Source organism: Bactrocera dorsalis, chromosome 5 (genome assembly GCF_023373825.1).
Source record: "Bactrocera dorsalis isolate Fly_Bdor chromosome 5, ASM2337382v1, whole genome shotgun sequence".
Taxonomy (NCBI): Eukaryota; Metazoa; Arthropoda; class Insecta; order Diptera; family Tephritidae; genus Bactrocera; species Bactrocera dorsalis.
This window is the reverse complement of record NC_064307.1, coordinates 66,210,680-66,235,741: the sequence shown is the minus strand read 5'-3', so window position 1 is coordinate 66,235,741 and position 25,062 is coordinate 66,210,680. Positions and strand designations below refer to the sequence as shown.

Genomic DNA, 25,062 nt, shown 5'->3' with positions numbered 1-25,062 from the left:
AGATTTGTGCGCGCTGGGCGGACAGGGGGGTAATCAGCAGCAAACAATGAAAGCATGAAGACAAGAAAATATGTAGCCATATAGGCAAGTATGGCTTGTGTTACTATAGATGAGTAAAGCAAATATGCTTGTGTAAAGTTATTTGTCGTATGCGACGAGCGCAAATCTCAAGATCGCCGCGATCCAACACGTTGGCGTTTAATGCGCGCGGGAGCAGAGAGCGCGTTTGTGTTTGTATTTAGAGGGAAGTGAAGTAACCGACAGTAAACAAAGCAGGCATTGCAATTTTTGGTAGGTTCTGTGCGGAGTGATTTGAGGAAATGAAAAACGACTTTGTAGCTCACTCGAAAAAAACCGTAAAACGACGCAGGAAATGTAATATTTTAGGAAAATGGTGTAAATTTGATAAAACAGTGCTAACTGGAAATAAAAATTGCGCAAAAACTCTTGCAAAGCCAGCGCTGTCTCAGAGGTTGCTAACGCCAAGTCGAGATCACCTGCTCTCTATGATCTTAGTGGGCTGGGCATTAGCAAGCCGATGCGCTAAAACGAAACGGCCATCTAACGCGGCTGCAGTAAACAGTATGAGCGCCCGCTCTAGAGAGCGTATTACATAAAGCGCGACAGCATAGCTTGGAGAGCGCAATCGTGCGAATTAATGTACGGCTAGCTTTGTAAATTCGCTGTGATTTTAATGAATGAAAAGTTTTGCACTTAACTTGCTGTAATTGAAGCTATTAAGGATTTATCATTCATTAATTATAGTTTACACTTTTGAATGCAAGTGTTGATAGACGCGACACTTGAGTACGGTAGGAATTATTGGCGCAAGCACATAATCTTATCTGTCAATTATTTATTAGAGCAATTCTATTATTTTCATATTAACAGCCTTTTAACCAGTGATTGACGTCACGAATTTATGATAAAAGTGGTTGGCATGTTTGCGCTAATTGTCAATCCATAAGGCGTGTCATGGAGCTCGGTGTACGCCAATAATTAGATTATCGAAGTAAATTTTCTCAGATTGCTTGGGGTTTTTAGCTTTATGGGGCTATGTATGTATGTATAGTTATTTGCGAAGTTGTGATAATGCTTAAGAAGTAAAGTCCTCTCTCGAAGACCAAAGACTAAATTCTACAAGTCACTCATCATACCCGCCCGGCTATGTGGGTCAGAGGCATGGACTAAGACTACAGCTAATGAGTCGGCGTTACCAGCTTTCGAGAGAAAGGTTCTGCGGAAGATTTATGGTCCTTGTTGGTTGGCAACAGCGAATAAATAGCACAGCCGATGGAGCGGAGAGCTGTACGAGATATACGACAACATTGACAAATTTCAGCGAATTAAGAGACAGCGGTTGTGCTGGCTAGGTCGAGTCATCCGCATGGATTAGAACACTCCAGCTCTGAGGCTAATCGACGCAGTATCCACCGGGGAAAGCAGAGGAAGGTCTTCCTATTCCACTTCGTTGAAAACACCAGGTGGAGAAGGACCTGGCTACCTTCGAATCTCCAATTGGCGCCAAACAGTGAAAAGGACAACTGGCACGCTGTTTTAAACTTGATTATAACCGTGAGGAGTGTATCTACGCCAATAAGGAAGAAGAAGATTTCGCAGAGGAACCCATTGGTCTGTATTTATTCAAAAATGAGTACGTCCCGAATGAATGGGGAGTAGAGCTATGAGTAGTGGTTGAAAAGGTTTCGTGCCGGAATGGACGTGAGTTGGTGTGAACAACCTTTGGTTCCAACAAGATGGCGTTATATGCCCCACAGCTCCGACGAAACAATCAATTTATTGAAGAAAACTGTTAGTGAGCGCCATATCTCGCGTCGTGGACCAGTGTCGTGCCGATTTAACGCAGATAAGACCGAGACGTTTAACGCTTTAGGAGAGAATACTCTGCATCTTAATGCTGAATTACAGCCGCAATAATGGAAAACCTTTTTGTTTATATTAAAGCAAAATTCTTCTTTTTCTTTGTCACTTCAACCGTGGCTCGGCTTCGGCAGTGGCCTCTCTCTATTGCTAGGTCAATCCAGTTCTACAACCACTATACCCTTGGTCCTCCACTGGATGCGTGGGCACCTTTGCTTCCGTTGTCCACCCACGGGCCTTGAGTCGAAGGAGCATTTCGCTAAAGCTTCATCATCCATGCGGACGACGTGGCACCACCAGTGCATTTGTAGGATCTTTATGCGCTTAACTGTATCCATGTCGCCGCAGAGCTCATACAGTTCGTGTTACCATAATTTTCGATATTAATTTCTCAGGTGTATGGCTCCAAAGACCTTGCGGAGAACGGTTCTCTCGAGTGCTCTCATCTCCGTTCGTTATCGTCCATATTTCTGCGCGGTATAATAGGACTGGAATAATGAAAGACTTATCGAGCGTAGTTTTTGTTCGCCAAAAGAGCGATCAGCTTCTCAATTGCCTACTGATCCCAAAGTAGTAGCTGTAGGTAAGAGTTATTTTGCACTTGATCTCCAGACTTGGAATATTACAAACCCAATATTTTTCGTTACAAACCTTCTATTTTTACACTTTAAAGAGCATCCCAAACATATACCTCGAAAATTCCGAATTATCTGCGGGGTTCTAAAACCATTATTATCCATAAATTTCTACAAATTCAAAGGCAGGTAAACAGCATGTTGGACGAAGTTTAACCCATGTTTCGTATATATTGGACACATGCAGTACCAAATGTACGCGCTGCCCACTGTTCGCCCGCGTTGTTGGTAGTGCTGTCCGTCTGTCCGTACATTCGTTAAGATTTCGTCTGTCCGTCCAGCCATTCAGCCGTCTGTTGTTGTTTATTTGCTATAGACACTCGTCTTTACACACGGGCATGGCGTGTAGATAATATTAATTCGACATGTTGTTGCTATTGTTGTTGTGTTGTTGCCATTGCCGTTGTCGTTGGCGTTGAATCGTACTTATTATTATTATTATTACTTTTTTTTGTGAGCACACCACGCTGATAAAATAAAGAACAATATTAATATGAGTTTAAAAATAGATTTGCTCTTGTTGTTGTTGTATGTTTTTGCTGCAATTTACGTTGTTGTGTGATATACGTATTGTGTGTTTTACGAGTGACTTGTTTGTAGAGCGCGCTCGCGGCGTTAAAGTGCGAGAAACGCACACAGTGTTGGACACAAAGAGTGTGCGAGGAGAGTGTGTGTGTGTGAGAGAGGAGAAAAAGAGTGAGCGAACGTGTGATCTCGACGTTGTTGCTTCGTACAGCAACAAAATAAGGAAAATACCAAGAGTAGCGCTGAGTTAACGAAGAGTAAAATGCTTAATTTCGTGGTGAATTTGACACATTCTCAACCAAACACAAATTGCGGAACCTTTATTTGCTTACCGCTGACAGGATATGTATGTTGGAAATGCGTTTTTTGGAGAGACAAAGTTTATAAGTTATCACTAGTTTCATTATTTTAGGAGAAACTAAGTCAGTAGCTGCAGTATTATTAATTAACAGCTAATATTTAGTAACAACAATTTCTGCAGAATCGTGTTTTCCAAAAAAATCTCTTCATAGATATACTCAATGCGACGACAAACACTTAACCAAACTTGTGGCTCAACCCTTTACGCTCAATTATCTCGCTCGCCTGCGCCAATTGCTAGCTATATTCATTGCTCTCTCCCTCTTACTCTCTCTGAATACATTGGTTGGGGAGTTAAAGCTGGGCGCTTGGCGCTGGCGGCCCAGCGTTTACGGTTTGGGGAGTTGTGGAGCTGCGCATTTTGCAATTGAGCAACAGCTGAGTGCCAGCCGTTAGCTCGGCGCACTCACACGAGTGCAGAGCAAATTATCGGCGACTATGCGCTCAGTTCGTAGCGTTGCGTTGTGAACTGGCTGAGCGCTGTGTGCATTCAGTATTATTCTATTCGTCTGCGATAAAAGTTGCGAGTAAATGTTGGGTCTACGTCTCTAGTTAGATAGATTCTTTTTTTTTTTGTTTGTTTCAATACCGTGGTCTCCTAGTGCAAGCTGGAAGTTTTTCAGCTCGTTTACTGCGGTCGCTGTGTGGTTTATATGTCGGTACGTCAGTTAAACGTCGGTGGTCGTTGCAGTCAGCTTTTACGTACTGGAAAGGCGTGGAAAAACTCTGTTATGATACCGGAATCGCTGCAGAAAAAGGCAGAGTAGCGTAAAAAATATAAAAACAAAAACAAAATAATAATTTAATCAACACTAAAAAATAAATAAATATGAAATGATATGTGTGTTTGAGTGAAAATGTCTGTTGCGGCATGTTAAAAAAATGCTATAAAATATATAAAAAAAAGTAACTGTGTTATGACATATTTTTTTGTTTATTTTTACATAAAGCTAATTAAAAAAAAAAATATAAAATTAAATTTTTAGATCATTTTGTCGCTGTTCAACATTTATTATATTTATTTTATTTTTATATTTTGTTATTTATCTATTGCTTCTAAGTAGGGGGCAAGCACCGCGAAAAATGACGCAGTTGTAAATGCGGAAGAAGTGCCAGCGTGCAATGCTGCCAAAGCAGAAAAGCACACAGACTGCTCTTTGTGCATATAAGTATGTAAATGCGTTTATTTTCGTGTATGTCGAACTGTTAGCAAAATAAATATAACATACAAGTATTTATAAAAAAAAAAATAAATAAAAAAAAACATTTTATGTCTTTTGCGGCTAGAAAATTCATAATTTCATTTTGGAAACATAAACAAAAAATTAAATGAAAATTTGTTTGAGTTCAAGTGATAATTGCTTGGTTAATGCGCATTTCGTTGCTATTCAGCAGAAATTTTTATTAAATATATACACAAATACATATTTTAATACAAAAGTAAAAACTGCAAGTATTGTGGAAAGATTTGTAAGCGCCAAGTAAGCAATTAAAATTCTGAAATTAAAAAAAAAAAAATAAAAATCAAAAAATATTTAAAATTAAAAATAAAAAAATTAAAATTTAAAAATTAAAACTAAAATACTATAAAAAATATTAAAAAAAAATAAAATCAAAAACTGAATAATAAAAATAAAATATTAAATGAAAAAAATTATAAAAAAAATTAAAAATTAAAAAAAAATAAAAACAAAAATTAAACATTAAAAATGAAATAAAATTTCAAATTAAAAAAATTAAAATTATTAGAAATATATAATATTATAAATAAAATTAAACAAACATTAAAAATAAAATGAAAAATGCAAAAAAAAAAATTAAAAAAAATTATAAAAATTTAAATAACAAAAACTTATATAAAAAAAATAAAACAAAAATTATAAGTAAAATAGTACGAAATTTATAATTAAAAGAAATTAAAAATTGCATACGTCGTAAAATTACAAATTAAAAATAAATAAAATTTAAAATTAATGGAATTAAAAAAAAAAAATTAATAAAAAAATTAAAATCAAAAATTAAAAAATTAATTAAATTAAAACTAAAATAAAATGTAAATCTATAAAAAATGCAAAAAAATTAAATTATTAATTAAAAAATTAAAATGAAATAATATTTAAAATTAAAAAAAGAGTATAAAAAATTAAATAAAGAAATTAAAACCAAAAGAAAAAAATTAAAAACTAAAATTTAAAATAAAAAAAAGTAAAAACAAAAATTTAAATTAAAAAAAAATAAAAAATTAAAATTAAAAAAAAACAAAAAATCAAAATTTAAATTAAAAAAAATAAGCAAAAATAAAAATTATAAATAAAATTAACTTTAAAATTAAAAAAAAAAAATTAATTAAATAAAAATTAAAAATTAAAATACTCAATTAAATTAAATTTAAAAATTCATACATAATTAAGCAAAATTTAAAATAAGACGAATATAATTATAATTAAAAAAAATTAATTATGAAAAATTGCATAAGTCGCAAAGCCTAAAAGCGAAAGAAAATCGAAACGAAGCGCAATCAGCGTTGGCGATAACCGCCGGCTCAGCTTTTATCAGCTGACCGAGTGTAGAAGCCAGTGCGCTTTTGTTTGCTTGGCATTTCGCACACTTTGCACACAGATTAAATGTGAGAAAAATAAGTAAAAATGGCGGCGAAGTGGCAACGAGACATATGATTTATGAAAAACATTTACAATTTAAAGCAATTTTTAAGTTCATAACACTTTGAGAGAAGTTTACAGTTATGGTATAATTGAATGTGTAAAAGAAATTGCAAAATGTGAATAATTGTGGAATACAAATTAAAAACAAAAATTTATAAAATTTAAAAATAAAAAAGATTAAATTAAAAAATAATGATTATGAAAAAAAAATTAAAAAAAAAAATAAAATAAATATATAAATGTGTATATATACAGAAAAAATAAAGAAATAATATATACATACATATACAGTTATAAATTTCAATATTGGAATAATAACAAAAAGTAAATTTAGTAAATTCATTTGATATTATCGAACAAATTTACATATGATTTTGAATGAAAAGATATATACATATACAGTTATATATTTTAAAAAATACATAAACTGCAAATGCGCGAAAATTATTTTGAAATTTAAAAAAATTAATATTTTTCAAGTATTTAGAAAAAAAATATTTTGAAGTTATTAAAAAAAAAATTCATTTAAAATTAAAAAAATTTCAATTATTTAATAACTTACTGTAAATGCACTAAAATTATTTTTAAATTAAAAAAAAATTGTAAAAAAAAAAATATTTTGCAATTATTTAAAAAGGAATATATTTTGAAACTATTAAAAACAAAATAATTTGAAATTATTAAAAAAAAAATTATAACCTTTTAATATTAAAAAAATATATATGTTATAAATAAACTAAAATTATAATTTGTTTTTTTCTGTATTCAGCGCATTTCATATTGGTTATTAACCCCCACAGGGTTCAACTAAAGCTTAACGTAGTAGTTGTGTGTGTTTTAAAAATTATTCAATCAAAATAACTGCGTTGGCTGCAAATTTTCGAAATTTTGTACTAAAGTGTTATTAAATTGGTGATAATAAATAATAAATATGCGCATATTTATGTATGCGTGACGTTTTGTGTCCACTCAAAGCCATACTACCAAGTTTTCAACAAAAATTCTGCCAACAACAGAAGTGCATAAATATTTGCTGCAGCTGTGCGCACATAATGTAAGTAAATAAATACAACATATTTTTCTAATAGTTTAGAGACGATAAAGTTATTAATTGTTTCTGAACTCGGTTTGTTTGCTTAGCTCACTTTGAAGCTATAAGACACTTCACCAATAAAGAAGTTTCCATACAAAAGTTTAATTTTCATCCTTCGGTTTATATGGCAGCTATGCGATATAGTGGCTCGATCTTAATAATTTTTTTAGATATTATAGCTTTGCTTAATATATGAATACACGCCAAATTTCGTGAGGATATCTTATCAAATAAAAAAGTTTTTCATACAAGAAATTGAGTATGATCGGTCAGTTTGTATGACAGCTATATGCTACAGTGATCCGATCTGGAAAATTTCTTATGAGATTATAGCGTTAATATGGGCAATAATCCGAGCCAAATTTCATAAAGATATCTTGTCGAATAAAAAAGTTTTCCATACAAACACTTCATTCCGATCGTTCAGTTTGTATGACAGCTGTTAGTAATAATAGTCTGATATCGGTAATTTCGACAAATAAAGCGCTCTTTGAAGAAAAAAGAACGTGTGCAAAAGTTCAGGTTGACATCTCAAAAATTGAAGGTATACTTCGCTAGTCTAAATTGACTCAGCTCGTTACACTGATCAACTACTTATGTATATATTTATTTTACAGAATCTCCAATGTTTCTTCCTGGCTGTTACCAACTTCGTGACATACCATATTCTGGCTATAAAAAAATTTGTCAATTGCTTGTTTTTTCATATTTCCCTTTGTGTTTCCTTTGTTTTTATGCTGAAACATAGAATTTCAATTATTTGAACTCCAATTCTGTATTAGTTCGGCATGCGCTTTCACTCTTCGTACGTTAGATACTTGTTGTGTAAACGTAAAATATCTTATGCCGCGCTTTGTTATCCACGCTGTTCTGTTCATTTTATCTTATCTTATCATATCCACACTAATAATGTGTGTAACATAACTTTCAGATCAGCCATCTTACGCGCTCGCTGGTATTTCGAGAGTTATCAGCGCACACGCGGTTGATTAGTTTGGCAAATTCTTTCTACAAATGAGCCCAAATACGTGGGAAGGGAGCAAATAGTTTATGTGGTTGACTTTGTGCCGAAGTGAGTAGCAATAGTGAAAACTGCCAATCAGTATAGCGGTCCGGCAGTCAAATTTTGGTATTTTTTTAGCAATGTTATTTATTTAGTTTCGTTTTTGTAATATTTCTAGCTCAATATAAAATATTTATATGGCAGCCGATTTTCGTTATTGTTCAACAGTATGTTTTTTGAGGGGTTACATGAGTTTCCTAGAGTAAAAAACAGCATTTTTTCAACATTTGTTTTCTCATATAAAAAATAAAATATTTTATTTAAATTTTTATTGTTGCAAACATCAATATTAACAATGAAATTCTGAAATTTTTGGATATTGCTTTAAAATTTCTTTGGCATTCTCAAGAAAATCGTTCGAATACGACATTTGACTCCAACTCTACGCCAGCGCCATCTGCCGGGTAATTTGTTTTTCGAAAATTTAACGAAAATTAAAGAAACATTGATTTAATAGTTTCTAGGGTAGCTTTATAACGTCTTGATTTACCTATCATTGGACAAATTTAAATATATAATCTCTAGCGCCATCTATCGGATTTTTCATTTTGGAAAAATGTGACACAAATAAAAAAAAACCATTCGATTACATCTCTGTTAGCTTTATGACGTCTTGAACTGCCCATCATTTGACTAATTTAAACATATAATCTTTAGCGCCATCTATCGGTTTTTTTATTTTTGACTAAAAAGTGTATAAGGTCCTCAGAGCCCAAAACACAGCGACATCGGCAAAAAATTATTCTACCGCGACTAACGTGATTTCCCTAGAAATTCTATTTGTGGGGCGCAGTCAATGTAGAACTGCCAAGTTCTGGGAAACGACACTTTGCTCCACTAGTGCCTTTCAACTTTTATATTCCTGCCGTTTTGCACTTATTGTCAGCGCTCTTTTGTTTTAACATTCAATTTCAACTTTATTAAAAAAAAAAAATAAAACAAAAAACAAGAAAACTTTGGGCGTTTTCGCACTATTAATTGAAGTGGAAATACCCAGCACCCCAGTGCTGCTGCGCCGGAGCCGAGCTATTGATTTAAGTGCGCTTCGCTATTATTTGCTCTCGCTGACAGCATAATTAGGTATCGCTTGGCAGTTGATAAAACCGTTAAAGAGGAAGGACAAATAGCGTTTATAAGCAAAAATGTGTTTCAATATTTTGTGTGTACAGTTGGCGTTAAGCTGTGTCCACACGGCAGTAAATTTGTAAAGCATTTTTTTTTGAATATTTGTTCTTCTCGATTTGTTCGCTGCGGTTGAACAGCTGTAGTTCACAGTAAAATTACGCGTTGTTATTCTAACGGCATCTCAGTGCGCTAACACGTTTTCTAATCATTTATTTATGCTAATTTATTTTCATGCCGGTAACCCTTTCGGTTTTCTTATACCCTGAACAGGGTAAATTTGGTTTGTTACGCCAGGTAGTATGGAAGATAGTCGCTTAGTTTTTGAGTTATCCAGCTGAAATTTTGTACACATGCTTTTCTGCACCATAAGCTGCTTATTTGTTGGAACTGCTGATATCGGAACACTGTAGCATATAGCTGTCATATAAAATGGCAGTTCAAATTCAAGTCCTTGTATGAAAAACTTTTTTGTTAGAGAAGATATCTCCATGAAATTTCGTATGAAATATTGGTTGATGTAACGCTATAATATCTGAAGAAATTTTCCAATTCGAACCACTATATCATATAGCCACCATACAAACTGAACGATCAAATTCTAGTGCTTGTATGGAAAACTTTTTTAATTGACGAGATATCTTCACGAAATTTGGCATGGATTACTATTCAAAACAACGCTATAACCTCTGTAAAAATTATTCAGATCGGAACACTATAGCATATAGCTGTCATACAAACTATACGATAAAACTCAAGCCTCTATATGAAAAACTTTTTTATTTGACGAGATATCTTCACGAAATTTGGCTTGGATTACTACTCGAGACCACGCTATAATCTCCGTAAAAATTATTCAGATCAGACTGCTATAGCATATAGCCACCATACAAACTGAACGAACAAAATCATTAATACTTGTACGAAAACTTCTTTATTTGTGAAGGGCATACTTTATAGTTAAATGAACGTTTTTTCTTGTTTCCATCCTGCTTTTCTTCTTCTGCTTTCCTTTAATCACCTAAAATTGCAAAATTTTTACTCGCATGCCAACGCCACCAGCAATGCCAAAGCCATAGGCGCCATTTCGTATGCACGTCGCGCGAAAATTGGCATTTGCTAAATACATTTCACATACACAAACACACCTACAGACATATTTGTATACAAAACAAAATATTCTTATTAGTTGCACGAAGTAAATTTAGTACACCAATACCCACATAAACACCTAGCCGCATACGTGTGCCTTGAATTAGCTTAAGTTAAGCAAGAATGTAAGTGATATAAACAAAAATAGACAAAAACAAAAACAACAACAAACTCAAAAACAATCGACGTTGCGAATTGTCATTCTCTGCATGTGTACGCTGGGTGCAAATTAGAATTCCATTTCGTGCAGTCGCGTCGCTGGCTTGGCATGTACGCCATCGCCTCAAAATTTGTAACAATATGCGCATTTTTACGTAGATTTTCGTTTGTTGTTGTTGTTGTGGTTGGTATTTTTGCAGAAAGTGAAGCAGCATATTTTCCAATTAATGAGTGTAATGTATACAATGCCGACGCCTACAAAATGCACATGCCTAAATGTGTTTGATTTGCTAACATTCGACTGGCAGCTGACAGCGTCGCTCCGCTGCTGCTCCACAACAAGCCAACAAGCTGGGTGAAAATTTATTACGAAAATTAAAAATAAGCGTATATACAATAAATTTCAGTTAAAATGGCAGCGGGCGAAAAGAAAATTGCATTTAAATAACATGACTAAGAAAAAGTTGGCAACAGGGACAGAAGTGGGTATTTGTTAGAAAAAAATTGTGCAGGGTTGATGAGCAAGTAAACAAGACAACAAGTGGTTTGTTGGTAGTAATTTCGATATCGTATATTATAGCATTGCTTTGGCTAAAAATTTATGCAAAAATTTATAAAGAAATAAATAATAAAAATGTTTTCTTTACCGAAACTTGGTTTTGTGTGGACGGTTTGTATGGCAGCTATATGCTATAGTGCTCAGATCTGGAATTTTTTTATGGATATTGTGGCATTGCTTTGTATAATAATATATGCCAAATTTTGTGTAAATATCTTATCAATTAAAAAAGTTTACCATACAAGGACTTGAGTTTGGGACGTCGGTTTGTATGGCAGCTATATGCTATAGTGCTTCGATCTAGACAATTTCTTCAGATATTGTAACGCTGTCTGAGACTATCATTCGAGCCAAATTGTGTGAATATAGCTTTTCAAATAAAAAAGTTTCCCATACAAAAACTTGTTTTTGATAATTCAGTTTGTATGGCAGCTATATGCTTTAGTGGCCCGAAATGAACAATTCGTTCGGAGATAGTAGAATTACTTTGTAAAATAATATGTGCAAAATTTCGTGCAGATATCTTCCCAAATGAAAAAGTTTTTCATGCAAGCACTAGATTTTGATTATTTAGTTTATATGACAGCTATATGCTATAGTAGTCCGATATCGGCGATTTCGACATATGAGTAAGTACTTGGAAAGAAAATGGTGTGTGCCGAATTTTAGAGCGATATTTCAAAAACTGTGGGACTAGTTGGCGTATATACTCAGACTCAAAGCCAAAAACCAGTCGATGATCATAGAAAGCTTCATCTTTGATAATGTTATAAAAAGCACTGCGTAAATAATATTAATGAATATACATAGACTTAATCACTTAAAAAAAACAATAATTTCGCTTTTTTCACAAAGCCACCATATACACCCATATATGTACATATGTATAACTCGCATATACCTCAATGTTTGCTCCTAAAAAATTTTCATCGAAAACTTCTGACAATTAAATCAGGCGTTGCATTGCAGTTGTTTGCAGTTATCGCAAAGCTTCCGACAAAAACTTGCGTCAAAAGCACGAGCCTAATTGTGTGTTGCAGTTGCTGCTTTCACGCCTCTATATGCAATTGTTTTTGTTTATACCTGCCAGTGCGCACATATGCATGTGTGTTTGCGTAAGTGTGTTAGTGCTGCAAAAATATCGAATTGGCTCATCGGTTATATGCCATTTGTAAAAGTTAAATATTCCACATTTATAAACAAAAGGCGGAAAACTACACAAAGGTGCCACTAAGCGATTTTACGCCCGCTACCACCCCGCCGCCGCTTGAAATATTGCTAAAAATAAACGCTGCAATTTGTTTCAAGTCAAATAAAATATTTATTTATTTTCGTTTGCACCTAATGATCTTTTATTCATTACATTTTTAATATGTTTACAAAGCTTCTTGTAAGTGTATGTGTGTGTGTGTGCTTCCTTTTTCCGCTTGCGTTTTGGTCGCTTGCCAAATTGTGGCAGTTTGTTTTTATTATTCATTTAGTTTATTTAGTTTGTTTTTGCTTGAATTTTACACTAGCTGCAACAACAAATAATCATTTTGCTTTTATACAATATTTTTAAAATATTTTGTTTATATTATTTTTGTAAAGTGTGAATTATTATTATTATATTATTTGTGTTTAAAGTGGCGAAAACAACTTTTGACAGCAATAACAGCCAGGAAGAGACGCCGCAGACTATAAAAATGTATATAAGTGAACAGCGTGATGAGCTGAGTCAATTTAACCATGTCTGTCTGTCTGTCAGTCTGTTTTTATGCGCACTAGTTTCACAGTTTTTGAGTTATTGATATGAAATTTTGCACACATCCTATCTGAGTTGCTCATTTGTTAGAATCGTCGATAACACTATAACATATAGTTGAACGATCAGAATCAAGAATCATCACAAAATCTGGCATACATTATTTCTTAACCCTTCGGTACAATATCCGAAGAAATTTTTCAGATCAGACCACTATTGCACTTAACTGCCATACAAATTAACCGATCAAAAGGGAAAAATCACTTGTATGGTAACCTTTTTGTAGCAGCCGCAGAGCATGTTCCGGGTCCACCACGCAAGGTATGGTTATCTTGGGTACCGACGGAATACGATATTATTGTTTTTCACCACCTCCAGTTTAGTTTCTTCCCACAGGTTTGGAAGAATTCGTCGTCATCGTTACATTTTAAGATTTTGACTCCGCTAAGCCATCCTGCTCCATCAAATGACGGCATGGGTGCGCTTGTAGAGGGCTTTCAGTAGCTTCATTTCTACTATTTTCCACCGCTCCTGTGACATTTATCCCAGCGGGTTACTGGGGTCTATGAGCGCGACGGGCAAATGCTGTTTCGCAATCTCATTGGCTGCCGCCGCTGCCTTGAACGTTAGGAGTTTGTCCGCGTGCTTAGCGTCTATCTTCTCGGCTACGTCTCTGCACTTCCTCTTTTTTGAGGGCGCATTCGATTCGCTAAAGATATCAATAATTGTCAATTTTGAGCGGCGAATTGTGCCCGGGCTAGACTTGTCTTCGATGACGGTTGCTTATTCCGATCGCCACCTTGTACCTAGCTTGTGGCTTCAACTCGTCTTGGCTTGGCTTCTTCTCGGGGCCCTCTCTAGTTACCAGAGTTGGAACCCTCGGTCGCTTGGACCGGAGAGCGAAGAAACTCTTCTTCTTTTTTTGCGTTAATGTTTACAGCGTAGTACTTCAACCACCGAAACCTCCTCCTGTTGCATTGGAGGTGTGCCGGCTTATAACTGGTTTGCAGGTAGTACAGCTTCGTCTTTTGATTCATGGATCTCTACCTCTGGCATTTTAAACCTTCAGCCAAGTAATGATAAAGAATTTTTCATTAGCTAGTTAAGAATTAGAAGATGAAAAAAAGTGGTGAATGAAAGAAATGTATGACTGAAAATTACTTTTTTTTTGCATATTTCTCAACATGTTATTCGTACTTACAATATACATATATACAAATTCTTCCAGCCAAAGCAAAAAATAATGAAAGTTAAAGAATTCGTAAACGAATTTTCAATAACTAGTTGAGAATCATAGAATTTTCTAAAGTATTTTTCATTAACTAGTGGAGAATCAGAGTCAAAAAATGATGAATGAAAGAAATATATATATGACTGAATATATATTTTTTTTTACATTTTTCTCAGCAAATATATTTGAAATTATAATAAAAATAACTGAAATAAAAGTGTGTATCGAAAAATATATGCAAGTCATGCCAGTTAAAGCAAAAATAGCTACGTAAATAATCCAAAAACATATGATCGTAAACGCTGTTCACACGCTGCAGAGGAAAATCACCGCAAACACGACTAACTGTATAATTAGCAGAGTCACACAGCAGCGTCTAATGCAAATTATGAATTTTAATACAATATTTTTAACTATATTTTTGAGTTTTTTTTTTTTTAATTATTTTGACACCAGTGTGCCAGACTTTGCGCACAAGCACATCCCGCCAGCGGCGTCTGGCAGTGGACGTGCTATGCATAATAATCGCGGCACATGAGGCACACGTTGTTTAGAGAAGTCTATTGCTGATGGCTCTAAAATTTCCAAAATTTATTTTCACAGTTATGCAGATTTCTTCTACTATAACAAGTGCTGCCGTTTTATGTAAATTTTCCTCTGCGCGAGTGGCCATTGCTAAACAAACAAATCAAATAAATGCCGAAAATTTGTTGAAATTCAAATAAACACGCTTAGTTGGCTATTTTATACGTATCATAGTACTGCAATATGGTTGAGTTGGAGTTGGCGCAGAGTTGCATGTGTTTATGGAAGTGTAGTATATATTCAGGCGAATGCTAAGGTTGGTTGAGCCAGTCGTGTGGTAATATTTTGAGGTTAGGTTTGACTCGGATCAGGTTTTGCTTCAGTTTATAAGAAAAAAAAGAATGATGGCTGTTAGTGTAGATGACAATATTGTGAGGACAAGTTCGAAGAGGTTATCGTAAAAGAATCATACAGGCTTCAATCTCGCAGTAACAGAGCTGGCAATGCAGCTGTCAGCGTTTATCGACTAGATGAAGCCCATATTACTTCACAATCACCTTGACGCGTGGCCAGCTTAAATGAAAGTAGGCTCAACGTGCCTCTTATCTTCTCTTTTGAGAACAATTGAATATGATTTTGCGAGTTTATATTCGCCAGTATCTTTTATAATAAATAAAGCTCCCGCTTATAATAAATATATCTCTTCCTTTTATCGTAAATCACTTTTGACTTGAATCAATTTCAATCAATTTCCATTGACTGAATGTTTTGACTTATTCACACACATATACACTTAGCAAGCGCTTTTGAAAAATATTTCACTCTTTCGCTGAATTTCATTTCATTAAAGTAATTTCGCTATGAATTCCAATTATTTTATATTATTATTTATTTTATACTTTTGTTTTGGTGTGAATCACTGCTGCCAATTAAAAACATTGAATTATACACGCTTAACTGGCTTTGATGCCGTCTGACATTTTTTGGCTGGCTTTGCTGACTTTTTTGTTTGCATATTTTGCCATTATCGCTGTTTACCATAATTTTGCTGGAATTGCTTTGACACTTTCAATAAATAAGCAGAGGAAAACGTATGTGCAAACATAACGGTAATTTTAAGCATTGAAAAACAAATGCTTCTAAATTTCATATAGATAAAATAACTTGAATGATGGTTACGCATTTTTGCTTTTTTCGAGTATTTAACTCTCTGACTCTTAGCCAACTTATCCCACCAGTCTTTCGGTCTGTATCTGTATGTTTACACGAATTAGTCACTTAGTTTCTCAGATATCGCCCTGAAATTTTGCACACATACTTTTCTTGGCAAAAAGCTGCTCATTTGTCGGAATCGCCGTTATCGGACCACTACAGCATATAGCAGTCATACAAAGTGACCGATCAAAATTCAGTTCTTGTATGAAAAACTTTCTTATTTGACGAGATATCTTCATGAAATTTCGCACAGATTATTATATAAAGAAACCTTAGTTCGTCTGAAGGATTTTTTCAGATTGAGCCAATATAGCATATAGCTGTCATACAGCTGTTTGTTCAAAACCTAGTTTTTGTATGGAAAACTTTTTTATTTAACGAGATATCTTCGTGAAATTTGGTGTGAATTAACATCCACGGTAGCGTCATAATATCTGAAAAAGTTTCAATATCGGTGCACTATAACTTATAGCTGCCATACAGCTGTTCGTTCAAAAACCAGTTTTTGTATGGAAAACTTTTTTATTTCACGAGATATCTACACGAAATTTGGTATGAATTATTATCCAAGACAGCTGTACAATCTCCAAAGAAATTGTTCTGATCGGTTCACTATAGCATATAGCTGCCATACAAACTGAGCGATCAATATTGAGTTTTTGTATTGAAAACTTTTTTATTTGACGAGATATCTACACGAAATTTGGTATAAATTATTACCAAAGATAACAATATAGTATCTAAGGAAATTGTTAAGATCGGATCACTATAGCATATAGCTGCCATACAAACTGAGCGATCAAAATTGAGTTTTTGTATTGAAAACTTTTTAATTTAACGAGATATCTACACGAAATTTGGTATAAATTATTACCAAAGATAACAATATAGTCTCCAAGGAAATTGTTCTGATCGGTTCACTATAGCATATAGCTGTCATACAATCTGAACGATCAAATTCAAATTCTTGTATGGAAAACTTTTTTATTTGAGGTTTCAGCTGCCTCAAGACACCGACGTAAGAGATGCGTGAAATCAACGTTGAATTTTCCAAAAATAGTTAATAACTGGCTAGTCGAAAAAGTCTTTTCGTATTTTTTACTTCAACTTATTGAAAATTTCCGCACGTCCATTATGCATGTTACTGAAAAGTTCAACCTAAAACCACACTTCTAACTGCCAGTTTCGTCGTAAACAAATAAATATGTTTCTCAAATTTATGCACATAAAGTTCTTTTGACGCTAACACACTAATCCCAAACGTCATTTACTCACTAGAGACGCAAGTTAGTGCCGTTGGGATTGAGTGTTATTCGCTGTGTGTGTTTGCAAAGGCGATTATAAATAAGCCGTAACGTATACGCACCGTTGCACCACTTAAATCGCCTCAGCCACAATGGCGACCAACGGGCGAGTTGGTGTGCGCTGGCGTATACGTGACTAAAATTAACTATACCCGATTATGAGCTAAATTTTTATAAATTTCATGCGCGTGTGACAGTAGCTTAATGCCGACACTTGAGCCACACGCTTAATCACATTAATTGAACAAACTAACATAATGCGGCGCTAAACAAAAGCGATTTTGCTAAATAATTAAGTGTCAATGCATGAAAATGTGCGTAAGCATGAAAATGAGTTTATGCATGTGTTAGTGGGCACATTGTTTGGCAACTACTTGTAATCGGTTAGTTGGGCAGTTATGCGTCTAATAATAGGCTTTGTTGTATACAAATTACTAAAACTGCCACAAAAGCGTTACTCAGCTGCTTTAAGACTCACACTCATACATGTGTATATACATATTAATACATATATAAGTACTTCAGTTAGCATATGTCATATACATATAAAATAGTTATAATATTTAAAGCATTTTCCTCCTTCAACTATTCACCTACAGGTGACAAGCGCTCTTGGCAGGCTAGCCTGGAGCCTTGGAGCTTGACTTTCAGGCTGAAACTTAGGTCACGTGTTAAACACAGTCATAAATGTAAATGTCAATCACATGTATTGGCTTCTATGTACATACATACATATATGTACATATATATATCCGTGCTTCGAATTGCAGACACACTTCGTTTGATTGCAAACAAACACACGACGAGATTGCCGTTAATACGCTCTTTATACAAATTCACCAGCAGAATTCAATTTGCAACATCGTTGTGCTGTCTGTAATCAAGCACACTTTGACTGCCGCACTTGCACAACAACAACAACTACAAGCCGTTGCTCTTGGCCACATACAAGCCGAAGGCTAAGCTATTGTTTTGCATACGCTTATTGAATTACACTGCTCTGTTAACTTCGGGGCAGCTAAAGTGTCGATTATTTGCCATGACAGCACATTCGTAAGGATGATAATGGCACTCCATTGTTTATTTGTATTATTAGCCATGACATTCTACTGATTCTGCTGATGAAAGGACATTTTCCAACACACTTACATGTGTGTGCGTGTAGACGTTGGTCTATTGCCAGGCGTATTGCCGCTTGAGCGCCTAAGTGGGGCAAGTGAACTTGCACAAATTTTGCCAATGACATATTCGTATTTGTGCAGTTACATTACAGAGTACGTGTGCAGTGTACTTTGAGGCGGGCGTGTGTGTGTTGCTGGTAGTCAAAGTTATTCACTGGAAGTGATTGATTAACGCAAAATGCGAGCTGACACTTCATATTAAACCAATTAAATTGAATATGGTCGCTATAACTGCGCGCACGCATGCGTTTGCGTATTCACTGAATATGGTAATTTGGAAAGTAATGCTTGTAATGTCAAGTATTGCCTGCAATGCAAGCTTAAAGCTTTTGTATTTGTGTTAGTGTGTGAAACACGTGTTATATAAGTTATTATCTAGATTTGGTTGGCGGATTTATGCTTCCTTCTGTATTTAAAGACAAGAAGCTTGTGCCAAATTAAACGGTTGTTTGTTGATTTGACGAGCTAAGCCGAGTTTTTGGTGCGTAAATGAAAAATGTGGGTTCATTGCTCTGCTTTGAAGAAGTTTTCATTTCTTAGAAATTGCAAATGCTGTTGGAGTGATGCCATATATTGAAAAAAAAAGTTTCCAATTTTTACTATTAGGGTTTTTCAAAATTGATATTATTATTTCCTTGAAATTTAAACAAAAAAAAAACCAAAAGGTGACGGAGAGTTGCCATATTTTAAAAAAAGTTTTCAATTTTACTAAAAACAGCTAGGCTTCTTAAAATTGATACTAGTTGTTACCTTGAAATTAAAAACAAAAAATGGTGACAGAGAGATGCCATATTTAAAAAAAAAGTTTCAAAATTTTTCCAAAAACTGTAAGATTTTTTAAAATTGATACTCATTTTCCCTTGAAATTAAAAAAAAAAAACAGGAGCTGACACAAACTGTGACGGAGAGTTGCCATATTTTTTAAAAAAATTCTGAATTTTCCAAAAATTGCTTAGGCTTTTTAAAATTGATAGTAATTGTTTTCTTGAAATTACAAAAAAAATAAAAGGTGACAAAGAGTTGCCATATTTATAAAATAAAGCTTAAAATTTTTTCAATAACTATTTAGGTCTTTTAAAATTGATACTAGTTGTTTTCTTGAAATAAAAAACTGAAAACAGAGTTGCCATATTTTAAAAAAGTTTTCAAATTTTCAAAAACTGCGTAAGATTTTAAAGTTGAGACAATTTGTTTCCTTGAAATTACAAAACAAAAACAAAAAGTGACAAAGAGTTGCCATATTAAAAAATCCAAAAAACCAATTCTTTTGCCAAAATTCGTTTGTTTATTCAACATACTAGTCGCCTTCAAGGGTTATAAACTGCTAACAGCGATCCTCCAACTTTTCGATAACATCTTTGTAGTACATTTTGGACTTTGCTTCAAAATAGACCTCAGTTTCGCCGATCACCTCTTCATTCGATGAAAATTTATACACAGCGAGCATTTTTTGAGCAAATAGTCGCAATTCGAAGTCCAATTCATGTATTTTTGCTATCCTTCTCACTCACGATTTGTTAGGTCTTATGATCAATTATATAGGAGCCTTAGGTACCGAAACGGACCAGCGTTCTAAGCTGTCGAAGTGAGATCGCTGTTAGGTTAGTTAGTTAACCAAATCTAACCTGGACTGTATGACTTGTAGCGCCATTTTGTTAGAACCAAAGGTCGTCCACATCAATATCCTCCAACTCAGGCACGAAAAGGTCAACCGTTCTTCTGTTGCGTTTTCCATTGACTGGCATCTCAACATTCCATTTAGCATACCTTTTCAACCCAAAGTAAGCTTCATCGCTGAACACCATTTTCTTTTGAATATCTAGATTGGTTCCCATTTCTTTTTAGACCAAATCCTAGCAAAGTTCATCTAATATTGAATATATGCTGCTCCCAAAAATATCTATAGTTGTCTTCATCTTACCATAGGTCACATGACGATCTTGCAATGTTAGATTGCACACTGCATCAATTGCTTAATGCAATTTTTGGCCGAGGTGAATATTTTAAGTTACTGTAAACAAAACAAGTATCGGCGGATTTAATCCACGTCGACAGTTGTAAAATAAATAAAATGAAAATGTTTGCGATTTAATTAAATTTTTCGCCGGGATGAATATTTTAAGTTACTGTAAATAACACAAATAACGCTCATATGTCAAAAGTTTCTGAGTATGTATAACAACAAAAATGTCAAACTTTACGATAAAGTTGTAAGCTGACAGTTTGCAATACTAAGGTTGCCAAGTCCAGTAATATAAAAGGCAACCCTTGTACGTGCTCTTTAACAAAATTCGCTGGAAGACTCATTTTTGTCGTTTGTCACTCATTAAAATGCTCAAGCTGTCAATTAGCTGTCACACAGTGCTCAATATACATATGTATGTGCTAGAGTGTTTGGCATATATATGTATATATACAAATTTATATAATACATACATATATATAAAAATTTATATAATTTATATATACAAAGTTCAATCAAGTACATATACCTAAGTAATCAAGCATACATACTTTAACACACAGCCGCGCTCTCGTTTTTATCAGCACTCGATAGTCAATAATACAAATTAGAGTGCCTGTTGTTGTACACTTCCAATCGGCATTCGAACCTCGGCAATGCTCGGCGACAGCGCCGCTCTGCCCAACGCCGTCACACGATTTTATTTTTAAATTGATTTCCATAATTTAACGCCCGTCACGTCGCCCACCGCCCGCCACCCGCCGCTGCTGCCTGCGGCGGCATCTGTTAATTTAATAACCAAGGCAAGTAAGTAAATTTAATTAGCGTAGCGCTAAGTGATCACACGGTTTTAACTAGTTAGCATAATTGTACTAAACATTTTGTTACACATTTTCGAGTTCGCGTTCGAATTCGAATTCGTTGATACGCTTAATGCCAGCGGACACGGTTTGTCTTGACTTGACGATTTTTGCAAAACCCTCACCTACCGCCCACCCGCGCGTAGCGCCCACATTTTGTCAGCTGCTTGTGTGTGTGTGCGGGCGTTGAAAATCGGCAGCCGAATGTATAGCCAGTTCTGTGCTTGAAACGCTTATTCCAGCATAAATTGTGTGGGTAAACAGTAACAACAAAAGCAATTCGCAAATTTTATAGCAATTTATGGCAAAAGCAAATTCTTGCAATATCTGTGTTTTGCTGCTTTTATTTGCATTTTTATAGCAACTATTTTCGTTTTTGTTGTTTTTTTTTTGCTTAGACAAATTCATAATAATTTTCTGGTCACGTTTCGGATTTACGTTGCTAAAGTCTCGAATTTCAGCAATAAAAATTAGCGTGAAAAACTCAAAGACCGGAGCTCGTTGAAAGTAAACAATGAAACACCGTACAGACTTATTTTGAATTATATAATATGTGTTATACCGTTTGCAGTTGTACGTATTCCGCGGCAGTTGCTGGAATTTGAAAACATCTGTATTCGGTTGTTGCAAAAATATTTATAAAATTTGCTCTTATTCCAGCCAATATATGCACTATTTTAGCTTCATATAAACAATCATGTCTTATAGTAAAGAACTATTTTTGAGTGTTTTCTAAAGCTTAAAACAGTATATTTCCTTAATTTGTATATAAACGAAGAAAATATAATATTGCAGCACTTTCAAGAATATTAGTTTGCTACAAGTCTATGCCTAAACTTTTGGCAATAGTACTAAAGGGTGATCCGTTACAAGATTCCCTACTTTTTTAAAGAAAAAACACAGAAACTTCAAGTTTAATGGGGAATGTTTACTATCATTCGAAATAAAATTGTTATAAGCATTTATTTTTTGAAGCTTCTACTTCTATGAAATGTTGGCAGCGCCTACATGTCAGATGGTCCATCCGTTGAGTTCTATTTTCGATGACTCGTTCGAGCATTTGGACTGATGACTGACAAATGACAACGCGTGGTGTTTTGCTCCAAGGCCTGAATCGAAGCAGGATTGTACGCATAGACTTTAGACTTTACCTATTCCCACAGGAAAAAATCTGAAAGATCTAAATCGTCTTGTTGAAGCAAATCGTCGTCGAGATCACGAGCTTTAATTTCAGACATCAAATAGGCAGACATCAAGTAGTCAGCGCGATATCGGTCGTCTTCACTGGCATCATTTTTGTAGAAATATGCACCAATGATTCTATTGGCTCACCAACCTCACCAAACCGTTTTTTTTTTCTGGATGAAATGACAGCTCTTGAATCTCTTCAGGATACTCCTTGTGTCAAATGCTTCAATATTGCTTGTTTACATACTCATTGAGTCATAAATGAGCCTTATCGTTAAAGAGCACGTATAGCGCAGCGATGTCGCTTAGAAAGGTCGAGCGGAACCAGTTCTTCCACAATGAGTATTTTGTACGCTTTCAATTTAAGATCCCGACATAAAATGCGCCAAGTCGTTCCATAGTCAGTCTAAGTTACTGCGAACGTCGCCGAATTGACTTTCGAGGGTCTTCGCGCACATTCTTAGCTTAAACTGCTATATCTTCTTCACTGCGTGCTGGTCGAGGGTCTATTCGATCGAATCTCAATTCAATCAATAATGAATACTGGGTCTCAAGATGTATGATGGTGTTGCGAATAGTACGTTCAAGACATATTGATACGACTTACGCATAATCTGTCAAAAAACGGCTATTGAAAAGGTACCCCTACTTGGATCTCCCATTATATTCTTTCATAGCAGTTTAGCAAACTTGGTCCATAGAAAATATTTTAAAGAATAAGCTGGCCAGCTTGTAGAAACCGGAGCCTATATAAGAACTTGTTTACTATCGCAGGTCAAAGCAAGTAATGATGTTCTTTCACAGGTAACGGTACATAAAACCGCGATCACAGAGATCACGAAGATCACACTTGGACAACTGAAACACCGCTGCCTTCTTAAGTATCTATGAAAAAGCTCTCTTGCAACGTCGAAACACTTTGATTCTATCGCATATTCGTCGATTCTAGCCCCTTTATGGCTCTTCTGGTTTAATCTGATTCTTATTTTGATATTTTAGCAGGCTTGGACAATAATATCTGCCAAATTTGTATGGACATTTCGTCAAATAAAAAAGTGTTTACACAAAATCTTGATTTTGATTCTTCAATTTATACGGCAGCTATGTTTGTCATGCAAGAACTTAATTCTGAAAGTTCAGTTTTTGTGGTTTTTGTTACGCGCTATATGCTATAGCGCGGCAATATGGACGGTTCCAACAAAAAAACAGATTTTTTTGGGAGAAAACCAATATTTGATTGATATCTTCAAAACTGAGTGACTAGTTCGCATTAATACAGACAGACGGACAGAAAGAGTCATATGGCTAAGTTGACTCATCTCGTCAAGCTGATCATATAATACATAAATGTATATAGTTTTTATGATTTCCGTTTTAATATACCTTTTTCAGCATATAAAAACAAGAATTCTAGCGATAACTGGTATTTATTGCTTTCAGCTAGTTCTAAGCGGACACTTTTGGTAAAATGCAAAAACAAAAATTAATTTTTTGCATTGTTCCATCACCGGTTATTATTTTTTGTTGCTTTCAATTAACATGTTGTAAAAAATAATTGAGTTAATTAGTTTATGTATTAAATTTTTGGAAGCAGCCGCACTTCAGTGACTCTTCCGCCATGCGTCACGGAAGCGACGACAATACACCTTGCAGACATACGTTTATATATACCCACACGATTTTATATAAATAGAGCAAAGCCTACAACAGATTTGTCTATTTAAAAATATTTATTTATGTAAATTTTATGCCACTGTCCGAATAATGCGCACAAGTTGACGGAAAGAGGGCAGCAAACGGCCTAGAGGCCTAAAAACAAATTGCCGCCGGCGTGCGATTTCGCCGAAAAACTGGCGCGTTTAGCTCGAAGGCAGAGCGGGGCAGTATAAATACAAGAATTACGCATTCAGGAAAAAAAAATGTTAGAAAAGTCACGAAACTGGCGCACTTCAGACAAGGAAATTTGCAAAAAACTTGAATAAAGTAATGAAAGCGTAGCAGACTCGCTTCGCAAATACAAAGAAAACAACGCCAAGACAAATAAATATGCATAAAGCAAGAATAAAACAATTATTATAGGCTTCAATGAATACACAATTTTTATGCGCGAAATGTACAAAAACTTACATGAAAGACATAATAAAGGGGGAATTACGCAAAAATAATAACAACATTGTATAAAAAGGTCGTGTTATTATAAAGCACCGACGAGAAAAAAAAAAACAAATATTATTATTATAAAAAACCAACGAGAGAAAAAAAAAGAAATACAAAACCAACAAAAAGGAAAGAAAAAAACGTTCATTGCCGGCATACCCTTTACAAATAAAGAAGTTCCCATACAAGCACCTGATTTGAATTTTCAGTTTGTATGACAGCTATATGATATAGTGTTTCGATCTGGTAAATTTTCTTGGATCTTGCAGAACTAACTCAGAAAATAATTTTTGGCAAATTTGGTGTGGATATCTCGTCAAATAAAAAAGTTTTCCTTATAAGAACTTGATTCCAATGGAGCCGTTTATATGGAAGCTATATGCTATAGTACTCCGATCTGAACAATTTCTTAAGATATTATACTCTTGTTTTAAATGATAGTCTATTCCGGATTTCGTGAAGATATCTCGTCAAATCCTTAT

At 34.6% G+C, this 25,062-nt stretch overlaps 1 protein-coding gene across 5 annotated transcripts in view; it reads left to right on the top strand.

Moving 5' to 3' along the window:
* The window catches only part of LOC105225948 (receptor-type guanylate cyclase Gyc76C), a 140,494-nt gene that overhangs the window by 6,702 nt on the left and 108,730 nt on the right, over positions 1-25,062 (top strand). The window contains exons 1-2 of one of the 5 annotated variants that reach the window (XM_049458871.1): positions 2,644-4,164; positions 6,834-7,118. The exons of the other annotated variants lie outside the window; for them this stretch is intronic. The gene's annotated coding sequence lies outside the window, so the exon portion shown is untranslated. Of the gene's footprint in view, positions 1-2,643; positions 4,165-6,833; positions 7,119-25,062 lie in introns of those variants that run through there. 5 annotated transcript variants of the gene reach the window in all.